Below are 12,355 nucleotides of genomic sequence, written 5' to 3'. Positions count from 1 at the left end.
AACAAAAAGTCTTGAAAATGTGACATACGTGACATAGGTTCAAATGGAAATTAGAAGAAACAACTATATAAAAGATCAGCTTGCAAAATGTTAGTGTGTGAATGTAAGACAAAAGTTGTAAATACACATTCAAAAAGAAAAAAAGATCAAGTAAATAGGTGGGAGCAATAGTTTTTTTTAACCATAGTGGCTACTCTATCCATATTGTCTTGGAATGCAAATGGACTTACAGGTATAGATTAAAAGGAAAGAGCATTGAATTATATTAAGAACTGCAGAGTCTAAATGGTAATACTGTAGCAGACACTTCAGGAAAGAAATGACAATGAAAAGATTTCAGGCTGGATATTCAGCAGAATATCAGGGATGAAGGAAAAGGGGAGTAATTATACTAATTACTATATGGGCTCCAATAGTGATAGAAAAGGAAAAAAAGATAACGGTAGATTTGTGGTAGTAAGGGGTTGCTGTCAAAGGAGGAGGTTTATGCTGTCATGTATTTATATTCTACTGATAACTAATATTATAGAGCTTAAGAAAATTATGCGAGAAATTATCAGCTTTCAGCAGGGGACTGGAACTTGCTTTGCAATTCTAACCATGTATCAGATGGATCTAGAATAGAAGATATAATAAAAGAGGATAGATGTTGAAAAAAAACTATAAAAATGTTTGGAACATGTGAATTCAGAAATAGGAACTAGAACAGAATTTACATATTATTCCCCAATGTACAGTAAATGGGTTAGACTAGATAAAAATTATATTTCACAACAACATGTGCATTTAATTGAATGCTTTAACACATATCCAATAAATATTGTAGATCTTGCACCAATAAAAATTAAGATAAAATGCAAGGTAATGAAGTGGAAATGAGACACTGGTGCTTTTAAACCTATCTGTTAAAATGTCAGGAATTTAATGAATGGGTAGTGCAAATTTTTCAAGGATTATTATGGAAGATAGAAGCATTTTCAGAAGTTATAACTAGTGTGTTTGATAAAAGGAAAGTGGTGTTTAAAATAGAATAGAAATAAAAGAGAAAGAGATAAGGTCAAGAATTAAAATTAATTACTAAGAGGGACTAACAAAGGTTAAAGTTTTGCACAATAAGAGGAGTCTCACATAACAAGAAGAGGTGCAAATGCAGAGGAGAAAATAATGGAGTATTTTGATAATATAACTGAGTTTAGAAAGATTGCCATTGAGCAACATTTTTTTGATAATAACACCAGAGCTCAAAACTTTTAGCACAATGACTTAGACAACAGAAAGTAGAAAGTGTTGTCACCAAATATAGGGAGCCTAAAATGAGAAAAAATAACCAGAGATCCTTTAGCAGTATTAGAGATATTTCAGAAATGTTATGAAGATTTGTATAAAGCAGTGCAATATAGAAATCAAGAAAGAATACAAATGGAGATACTTATGGAAGACTTAATTATACCAAGATTAGAGGTAGCTGCAGCTCAACAACTTACAGTTAAGACAGGAGATAAGATAAAAATGGTGATGTATAATCAATCTGCAGGAAAGTGACAAGGAACAGAAGGTATTCCTGTGGAAGTTTGGAAGTTAAGGAGGAGGAAAATGATAAAGATCTGGAAGATTTTGTTTAACAGCATTTTACAAGAGGGTGAGACCCCAACATCTTGGAAGAAAGCTGTGGTAGCTGTATTACCTAAAGAGGGTAAACACCCATCAGACCCATCTTCATATAGACCCATTTCAATTGTAAACCATGATTATAAAGTGTCTCTGCCTATATTACCTAAAAGAATAACAAAGGTGTTGCCAATATATATATATATATATATATATATATATATATATATATATATACACAGAGAGAGAGAGATAGATCAATGTGGTTTTGTGGAGGACAGGCAAAGATTTGACAACATTAACAGAGCAATAGTGATCCAGAGGGAATCAGAATATAATAAAATACAACTGTTGTTAATTGGTCTTGATGCAAAGAAAACATTTGACAGATTAAGCTGAGATTTTATGAGTAAGACAATGGAAACATTTGCATTCCCTGATACAATGATAAGGTTAATTAGGAGGATATATGAAGCATTAGAGGCAAGAATTAAAGTAGGAGGATTCCTGTCTGATAAGTTGTGTTTAAAAAGAGGAACCAGATGGGGTGTCCTATTTCCCCTTTGCTATTTACTTTAGATTTAGAGCCATTGTTAAACAAAATAAGGGACTCAGAAATGCAAGGATAGAATTGGTTTGGTAATCAGGAAAAGTTAGCTTTATTTACAGACCATATTATTTTGTACCTGGTAAATCCAGAAAAGGACATTTCAGTGTTGTTGATCATTTGGAGATGATTACAAGTCTTTTTGGGATATACAATTAATGAAGATAAAACAAAGGCTATAGTTGTAAGTTATGTACAAATTGGTTCAGCAATACCCATAATTATGTGGACACAATAAGATGAATTATTTAGAAGTACAGATTACAAAGATTTCTGTTATGGCAGATAAAAACGTGGGAAGAGACTAAACAAAAGATAATACAAAAACCGAGAAACTGGAAGCTCCTGTTTATGGATATGGATAGTAAGATACAAGCAGTGAAAATATTTTAGTCCCTTTAGTGTTATGTATGAATCAGACATATTTCTGTAAACAAAAGAAGAAGTTGTGGACATTAATTAATAAAGAGTTGAAGGAATTTATCTGGGAGGAGAAAAGGACAAGAGTTAAGTGGGATAAGTTGATCTTTCTCCTAAAAAAAGTGGTTTAAGCTTACTTAAGTTGAAGGGATATTTTAGACCTACACAGTTAAGGTTCATATGTGTATCAGAAGCAGAAGGTTATAATTCAAAATGGAAAGGGGTGATAAAGTGGGGGAGGGGTTCAACAAATAAAGAGTAAGTTGGATTTAAGATGCAAATCCATAAGGAGAATAACATACTATATTCATTAAGTAGGAGAAAATCTTCTAAGAACTAAGCCAACATGAAAATGGAGAAAGGAGATCTTGCCAGTGTAGATGATTACAATTAGAGGTACAGAAAATAGGCAAAAGGGGGGTTGGAGTTTACTGGAGAAAACTGAAAAAGGAACCAATGTATTTGGAAAGAAATAACTAGAGAGGGAAATGTAACAGAATGGGATGAGTCCAAGAAGATGTTTGCAATGCAGACTAGAGACTGCCTTCCCTACCAGTGATTGATATCAGCGTATAAGAAAAAGAAAGGGATATGGAAGCCTTAAGTGAAAGCCCTGCTCTGGTAGAGTTTTTGTTGAATCTAGAAATGAAGTTGCTGTTAAAAATGGATAATTAGTAGAGAATGAAAACATTGCATGATAACTATAATAATCAATCATAGGAGATTAGGAAACATTGGGAAAACATACTGAAAAAGCTATATATAAGAAAATAATGGGAAGGCTTCCAGATATGCAACAAAGTCCAAAAGGCTTAGGATTATTGCTTGGAAGTGTTTACATATGTATTTTTATAACCCAAGCAGGCTTCAAATAATTTTTCCTCAGGTAAACAGCAAATGTTGGGGGTCTGATGGGGAACAAAGAAGTAAAAGGGAACACATGTTTCAGCAGTATAATGAGTTGGCAGATATTAAAAATTCTCTACAGAGTAGTCTGTCAGAAAAATTGGGTGATCAAATGAGTATAACTAATGTCATTTTTAGCTGGGACGTAGAATCTGAATTACCTAGACAAAATAAGTTTAATTACGTTATCTGCCAAAAAAAGCAATTACTAGAAAATGGAAATCAAAGCTTACAAAGAAATACAATACATGGAAAAGGATTTTTTAGAAAAGGGAAGGAGCAAAATTACATAGAAATAAATGGAAAATCTGAGAACAATACATGCGGAATAATGTTCAGGAGGGGGACGAGTGAGGTTTAAGGAAAGACAGAAATTCAGAATTTTATGTAATGGTGGACTGATGATAGTTACAAAGAAAGAAAAGATATGTGATTTACAATGTATATAAATGGAAAATATTAATGTGGTTTGTTTTGCTTTCTGTTCATATATGTTTGCCTATATCTTAAGTGATAATTTCATAAAGGGCATAAAAAAAGAAAAGAAAATCAGGAACGAATTGAGCTGATTTGACTGAAATCAAAATTGAATTCATTCCTGTTTAGGTAGGATATAAACTCTTGCAACTTTGAGAGGTTTCCCATCACCAAGGTACTGATGCCATATCTTAATCAGCCCAGACGAACTACTGTACTCATCATAAAAGTTTGTTTGTGTCTTTCGGCTTTTCCGGGTTTGGGGTTGCCACAATGGAACTCCGGTCTGTTAATAATTGGCAGTAGATTTTTATGTGCTGACTTGCTGGGCCTAACGCACAACCTTCAACGAAGGAACGCCCATTCACGCATGTCGCCACACAGAAGACGCTCTAACTGAGAATCGAATGGCCAACATCTAACTGTGAGGCGACAACGCTACCGCAGCACCACCACCGCAGTGTGTACTCATCATAAAAGTACAGTTTTTAAATAACCCTATAAAAATTCAGTTTAAGAGGTCAAATGTAGCACCAATAGATGTGCCATTATCCTGCATTTAACATTCTTCCATAAAACAGAAAATATTGTTCTTAAGCCTTCCTCCAGTAAAAAAAAAAAATCATTAAATTCCACAGAGCATGACCCAGAAAGAACTATACAATATTTATAGTTCTAATATGACCATGGTGTGGAATGTTAGTGTGAAATGGCCTTGACATCAAAAGTATATAAAAAATCTGAAAGTTTATGTTCTCCATGATATTGAGAAAGTCAATGGTATCCTGAATCTTGGAAGGAATTCGAAAAATACAGATAGGTTTCCTCAAAAAATCTTTCCTTGAAACAACAGGTCTTCCAGAAAGGGGGAAAATGTGTTTGTGAACATTTGGTAGAAGACAGAAAACCTGGGGGCTAGAGTTTGCAACAGCAAGTTCAGTCCTAATTCATGCAGAAATAATACTTTTTCAACAACTGTAAATAAAAAAGGTCAGTCTGCTTTTAAAGACAAGGGTGGAATCCAGCATTATTTTATGTTAAAATGAACAAAGAGATGTAAATCTACTTTAATATCGCAATTCTGTTGCAATTCTGATTTGTTAAAACTAAAAACAGTGAAGTCCACGGCATTTCAGCATCAGATCTACAATATAAACTAAACCAATACTTAAGGTTAAGAATCCCGGTGAAAGTTTTAATATCTGTAACAGTCTCCAAATGTGACACATAGCAGGAGTGCACAAAAAACAAACTGTTATTAATTAATGAAGCAGAAGCAGCAGATAAAACATGGCTGGTTAAATTAACAAATTATTGCCAGACTCAATATTCTTAAGTAGTCCAGAAACGTCCATTACTTCAATAATTGTTTTAAGAGCTATAGCATTGGTCTTTTATTGCAATATGTTCTGCCTCCACATTTATATTTGTACTTAAAGGGCAGCAGGCAGCAAACAGCTGAGTTGTATGGTTGGAGCATTTGCTGCAAGAAGAAGAATCTTAAGACTCAGCCTCTGTGTCAGTGCTGGCAAAAGCTTTTGACACAATTAGCCACTCAGGCATAGTAAAACTGCTAAATATGCTGAGACTAAACCACTATGTCACATGCTGGATTGCCAAATGGCTCACAGATAGGACGCCTATAATCAAAATAGGGAAAGTTACCATCAGAAAGAGACCAATCACCAGTGGAGTCCCCCAGGGTTCTGTGCTGGTACCTCTCCAGTTTGGCATCTACTTTTCTGATGTAAAAGCCAATACCAAAGGGCTTTGGTTAACTAAGTTTGCAAATGACGCTAGCTAGGAGTAGTCAATGAAACAACAAATGACTTAACCATCGTGCAGGAAGGTTTGTCTCAAATAAATAACTGGTGGCAAAATCATGGACTGAAACTAAATGTCAAGAGATGCATTATTGTATCCTTTGGGAAGTCACCCCAGACAACTACCACATTGACAATACACCCCTAACAGCTGATGGAGTTGTTTATAATTTTGGAAATTTTGTGGGCAGTGATCTCACTTTTGACCAACATGTGTCTATTGTTGTAAGAAAGTCCTTCTATATTGTACAGCTTATAAACAAATGGAATGTGTCTATATCTAGGGATGTCATTGTCCCTATTTACTCAGCTGTCATTAGGCCAATCATTGAATATGGTGCCCCCTTTTTGCATGTATCTTTCCAGACACATGCAGCAACTGGAACACCCAGAGATACCTTAATGGAGAGATGAAAAGTCAGCAAGCAAAGGAGAGCAGTACTGCTGAAATTGAATTCATCCTCAAGTCCTGATGAGTACCTTCGCGAGGTGGACTCTGTTTTTCACAAAATCTCACCAAGGCAACACTGATATATAGACTGTATTTATATAGCATATATCATGGACAGAAGTAAGTCAAAAACAAAAAAGATAGCTGGGTGCACAAGACCCAGGATAAAAAAGTGCCCAATCCTGGTAGGTGCACTGATGCCAGGACTGGAAAAATTGACAGTGTAGAATCCTCAAAATACAGAAATATTCCTACAATGGGACCAGGCCAGGCTCAGGGGAAGGATGGCCCCCCTGTTGTAGAAGGAAGTACCAGTCTACAAAAACAACAAAAATTGATTGGCCAAAGAAGAGCCATAAAGACGATAGAGTGGACTATTGAGGATAAGAAAGAAATTATGTATTGTTACTCTTATGTAAAAAGCCCAGAATTTCCAGACACAAGATATACAAAATGATTAAGAGAGAAATTAGAGGAAAGAAAAATACTTCCTCAGGAAAAACTGTCAGAAGCTTCAAATAACAATTTGCGTTCATTAATACAACAGATTTTTAAAACACAGTATATAGCTCAAGACATTTTGATTTGTTTGGAAAAAGAGGCATCTGAGGAAGTGAGAAAATATAAACAACAAAACCTAGAGACATTTGAAAAATATAAAAATGAAATATGGACATGGGAAGGAAAGAGAGATTTGATATGGTGCAATATTTATGCAAAGGAGAAAGCCAAGTTAACTAATATAGAAAAGGCAGTCTCAAAGATATTCGTAGAGAAATACAGGCAAAGGCATCCAGATATGGAAAATTTCACAATAAAAAGATTAATTTCCCAAAGATGTAATGTAGAAAAGATGATTAGTAAAGCAGAAGTTAGAGAACTAGAAGCTGAAGTTATGGAGTGCCTGTGAAGTGAAGGATTTAATGTAGAAGGCCTAACACAGACTACATCACAGCATGATGGAGTGAGTCCCCAGAATAAGGAAAAGCAAGAAGATCAGGAGACATGTGAAGAAGAAATATGGACAGGGGAAAGGAAAAGAGATTTAATATGATGTAATATTTATGCAAAGGAGAAAGCAAAACTAGCCAATACAAAAAGAGCAGCACCAAAGACATTTGAAGAAAAATATAGGGAAAGGAATCCAGATATGAAAAACTTTACAATACAAAAAATAAGAAGACTAAGAGGAAAAGTAGAAAAAGAGATTAGTAATGGAGAAGTCAAATAAATATAAACTGAGGTTATGGAACAGCTGCAAAGAGAAGGATTTGGTGTAGTAAATCAAAAGCACCACAACAGGATAGAGCAATGGATATCTGAACTAAAGGGAAACCAGTGGAACAGGAAGCAATTGGTCAGGTGCATATCAAGATATTTTGGAGACTTGCACAGGAAACCAGTATAAATGTTCATTTGAAGCTAGACAGCAAGGAAAGGAACAGGAAACTGTGGAAACTCTGATGCAGTCAATGTTGAGGAGTGATAGGCCAGTGAGTTCCCAAATGACAGAACAACAGATGACACAGGATGAAATTGAAGAGAATGTGTTACAGGAAGATGCTATAAAACTTCTTATAAAATGCCCGCAGGAAATGGAAAACAAGGGATGTGCCCTCAGTATGGAAAAAAAATGAATTAAGAGAAGAGTTGCTTGATTTAATAGACAAAGTCAGATATATCAAGATCAATGAGAGAAATACACTGCAGAAGGTTAATAAAAAGTACAGTTGTGTACACTTACCATAAATGTAGATGCTCGAGTGTATTCACTGTTGCAGTCATCACACTTGGGTTATCCTGCCAGGGTAGCCCACAGTTGGCCCGAATACCAGAGGCTTAGTTTTTCTGCATCGGTTGTTGTCGCTCCAGGATTGACATCAGGTCATCAGTGGTATAAAATCAGGTAGCCGACGCCATTACATCAGTTTTTCTTGCCCCAACTTTCAGGAGCTCCCAAATAGGGATCTAGGTTACAGTGGAAGAACACCACCAGTAGAAAGTAAATACCAAAAATTCCCTGTAAGGAGAGAGGAAGAGAGAGAGAGAGAGAGAGAGAGAGAGAAGGGGGATGGAGGGTGGGAAACCAGGACTGCAACAGTGAATACACTCAAACATCTACATTTATGGTAAGTGTAGACAACTGTACTATGTTCTTCGTGTTTCACTGTTGCAGTCATCACCCTTGGGTTGATTCCCAAAGCTGAAGAAAAGGGTGGAGGCAGTCAAGAAGACTGGGGGCTGGCTAGGATGCCCTGCAAGACTGCGGTGGCAAACCCTGCCCTGGATTTGGAGAAGATAGGCAGGTGATAATGCTTGGTGAAGGTATGAACAGAAGTCCATGTTGCAGCTTCCAGGATGTCCCTGGTGGGGACCCCTCTGAGAAAAGCTGCAGAGGTGGATGTAGCCCTGGTGGAATGTGTCCTGAACCACTTTGGGGGTGGTTTCCCATGATGTTTGTAGCAGAAATGGGATGCAGTGAGCTATCCATTTGGAAATTGTTTGTTTGGATATGGCCTTGCTCTCTGCCCCTGCTGCAAAGCTGACTAGCAATTGGTCAATTTTTCTAAAAGATTTAGTCCTATCCAGATAGAATCCGAGCTGTCTGTGCACATCTAGAGAGTGCAGAATCCTTTCCCCCTTGTTTGGTGGGTTAGGGAAAAGGTGGGCAAATAAATGGATTGGTTGAGAGCCACACTGGACACCACTTCAGGCATGAATGATGGGTTAGTCCTGAGGGAGACCCTGTCAGCATGGAAAATGATGAAGGGCTCTACAGTCATGAGTGCTCCTAGCTCTGAAACTCTTCTAGCTGAAGTGATGGCCAGAAGCAAGGCTGTTTTCCAAGAGAGGAATTTTAACTCTGCTGAAGCTGCAGGCTCAAAGGGGAGTAGGGTGAGCTTTTCCAACACAAAGTTAAGGTCCCAAGCTGAGGTAGGAGCTCTTCTGGATGACCTTAAGTTATTAGCCCCTCTTAGGAACTGTTTGATGAGAGGGTGTGAGAAGAGAGGTGGCTCTGTGCTGTAATGAGCAGAGATGGCAGAGGCATGAATTTTAATAGAAGAGAAAGATAGACCCCTGTGTAGTAGGTCTCCTAGGTAATCCAGGATGAGAGGTAGGAAGGGCTGTGCTGTTTCGGCTCCCTTAGCATGGATCCAGGTGCAAAACCTGTTCCACTTGTCATCATAGGAAATTCTAGTGCTGGGGCATCTGGCCTCACTTATAACATCCAGGACTTGTTTGCTTAGGCTGGCAGCTGGAGGAGAGGTCAGGGAATAAGCCAGGCTGCCAGGTTCAGGGTCTGCAATTGTGGATGCATGAATTCTCCATTCTTCTGGGTCAGGAGTGTTGTGATCTGAGGTAGGTTCCATGGTGGCAGAGGTGACAGGCTGTGCAGCAGTGGGTACCAGTGCTGGCATGGCCAGTCTGGGGCAATCAAGATTGCCCTTGGTTGTTCCTCCCTTATTTTGAGCAGTACCCTTGAAATGAGTGGTAGGGGGAAATGCATAGATCGAGAGGTTTACCCATTGGAAGGATAGAGCATCCACTTTCCAGGCCTTGCTGTGAGGTTCCCTAGTACAGAATTTGCTGAGCTGATGATTGGAGTGGGAGGCAAAGAGGTTCGGGGTGCCCCATTTCTGGGTTACAAGGTTGAAGGTTCTGTGGTCTAGCTGCCACTCGTGTGGGTCTAGCAGGTTTCTGCTTAAGTTGTCTGCCATAGAGTATAGGGAGCCTGGCAGGAATTGTGCTAGCAGGTGTATTTGCATGGCTGAGGCTATGTGCCAAAGGGTCATGGCGAGCCTGCAGAGAGGATAAGAGTGAGTCCCTCCCTGCTTGTTGATATACCACATCACTGTGGTGTTGTCTGTTTTGATCACTAGAGGCCCCGGGGAGAGTAGGGGTCTGAAAGCTGTCAGGGTGTGCTGAACAGCTAGCATCTCCTTTTGGTTGATGTGCAGATGTATTTGATTTGGGCTCCAATGGCCCTGAATGCACCTGCCATCCAGGTGTGCACCCCAGGCATAGTCTGATGCATCTGTGGTGAGGATCTGGGCGGTGTGGAGTTGTGAGAGGGGAAGTCCCTTGTTGTGGTTGCATGCTGCTGCCCACCAAAGAAAATATTTCCTTAGACAGGGTATCATAGGTATGAGTGTTGACACCAAAGGCTTTTTAGGTACCATTGTAGTTTCCTCATATGCAGTCTGGCATATGGAATGAGTAGAATGCAGGAAGCCATGAACCCTAGAGCTTGCACGATTTTCCTTGCAGATAACTGGGTTCTGGTGGCTAGTTGAGAGAAGTAGCCTGTCAGGTAGGCTTGTTTTTCTGGAGTAATGAATGCCATCTGGGATGCTGTGTCCAGGCTTGCTCCCAGGAATACAATTTTTTTGTGTGGGGACTAGTTTTGATTTCTTTTCATTGATAGTATACTCCAGGGAGGTCAGTAGGTCCTTTACAAAGGTCAGGTGCTGTAACAGCTTTTTTCTGACTGTCTGCCTGAAGTAAAGGGGTAAATTTGAATATTTCTTTGTCTGCAAAAAGCAATGGCTGGAGCCGGCATTTTGTGAAAACTCTGGGAGCAGTGGATAAGCCAAAGGGAAGTGCAAAGAACTGAAAGTGCATAGATCCTGCCCTGAAACGTAGATATTTCCTGCAAGATTCCCTGATTGGGTAGGTAGGCCTCTTTTAGGTCTAGGGTGGCTAACCAAGCATCCTTGGAAAGCATAGGAAGAAGCTGCAGGAGGGTGAGCATTTTGAATTTTGGTATCACCAGAAAGGTGTTTAGAATGGATAGATCGAGGATTGGGTGCCAGGTGCCCTCTTTTCTGGGTACCAGGAAGAGTCTGGAATAAAAACCTTGGCCTATCTGGTCTGCAAAAACATGCTGTATTGCCCTCATGGAGAGCAGGGAATGGACTTGCTTTTTGGCCTCTGCCCACTGATTTAGAGGAAGATCTGGGAAATCTTTTGGGGTTGGCAGAGTGTGGAAATAAAACTTGTATCCCTGGGACACTATGTTGAGGACCCATCGGTTGTTGGTAATAGAGGCCCAGTTGTTTGCATGGAAGGAGAGTTTCTTCCTAGGGGCACAAGCAGGTGAGCAGAGGTAAGGGGTGTAGGTGTAAAGTCATTGTGAGTTCTTACCATAAGGGGTGGCTTAGCACTCACTATTTTTGAAGAGGGGGTGTAGGTGTAAAGTCATTGTGAGTTCTTACCATAAGGGGGTGGCTTAGCACTCCCTATTTTTGAAGAGGAGGAACTCCATTGCTTAGATCTCTGCATTCCCTGGGACTGCTGTCTGGGGGGGGGGTCTGCTTCCCATGGGTCTTGGCTGAGCTGGCCTGGACAGGACCGGAAAGGCCCAGCACTTGGAGGGGCAATGCCTACTGAACCTCGGAGGATGGACCTGTAAAAAGTCTTTAACTGTCTGCATAGATTTAGCTTTTTCTTCCATCTTTTTTAAGACCTCTTCTGCCTTGGTGCCAAACAAATTGCCTTTGTTATATGGTGTGTCCAATAATTTTGATTTGACATGGTCTGGCAAGGTCTGTTCCTTATGTCAAGCATGCCTTCTAAGGACAGAACCAGTGACTGCTGCCTTGCAAGATGCATCTAGCCACATTGCAAGGTATGCTTAGTAACTTGGCTTGCAGAATGCATAAGCTTTTGTAATTCTTTATTTTCTGCACAAGCAGGAAAGGAAGATATTTTTTATTTGAGGAGTTCCATGGTATGCTGCTGATATTTCAGCATGTGGTACTGACAATTTAGTGCTCTAATAGCAAGAGTTGCAGAGGTGTATACTTTTTTACCCCATCTGTCTAAAGCTCGGGAATCCCTGTCTGGGGGGCTGGGATTCTTAGCTGAGGTTGCTTTAATTCCTTTAAGTCCTTGGGAGATGACCTCTGGGTCAGCAGTAGGATTTTTGAAAAGTAATTTGTGAGAGTCAGGCACTCTGTAGTACCTGTCAGGTTTCCTGGGAATAGGAGGAAGGGTGTCAGGAGTCAAACTGGATTCCATAAAAACATCATCCACAACATCCAGGACAGGAGTAATGGCTAA

The sequence above is a fragment of the Protopterus annectens genome, chromosome 11.part0 (genome assembly GCF_019279795.1).
Source record: "Protopterus annectens isolate FY-2018-M chromosome 11.part0, PAN1.0, whole genome shotgun sequence".
In the NCBI taxonomy this organism is placed as follows: Eukaryota; Metazoa; Chordata; order Ceratodontiformes; family Protopteridae; genus Protopterus; species Protopterus annectens.
Note: the sequence above shows the minus strand (reverse complement) of the source record.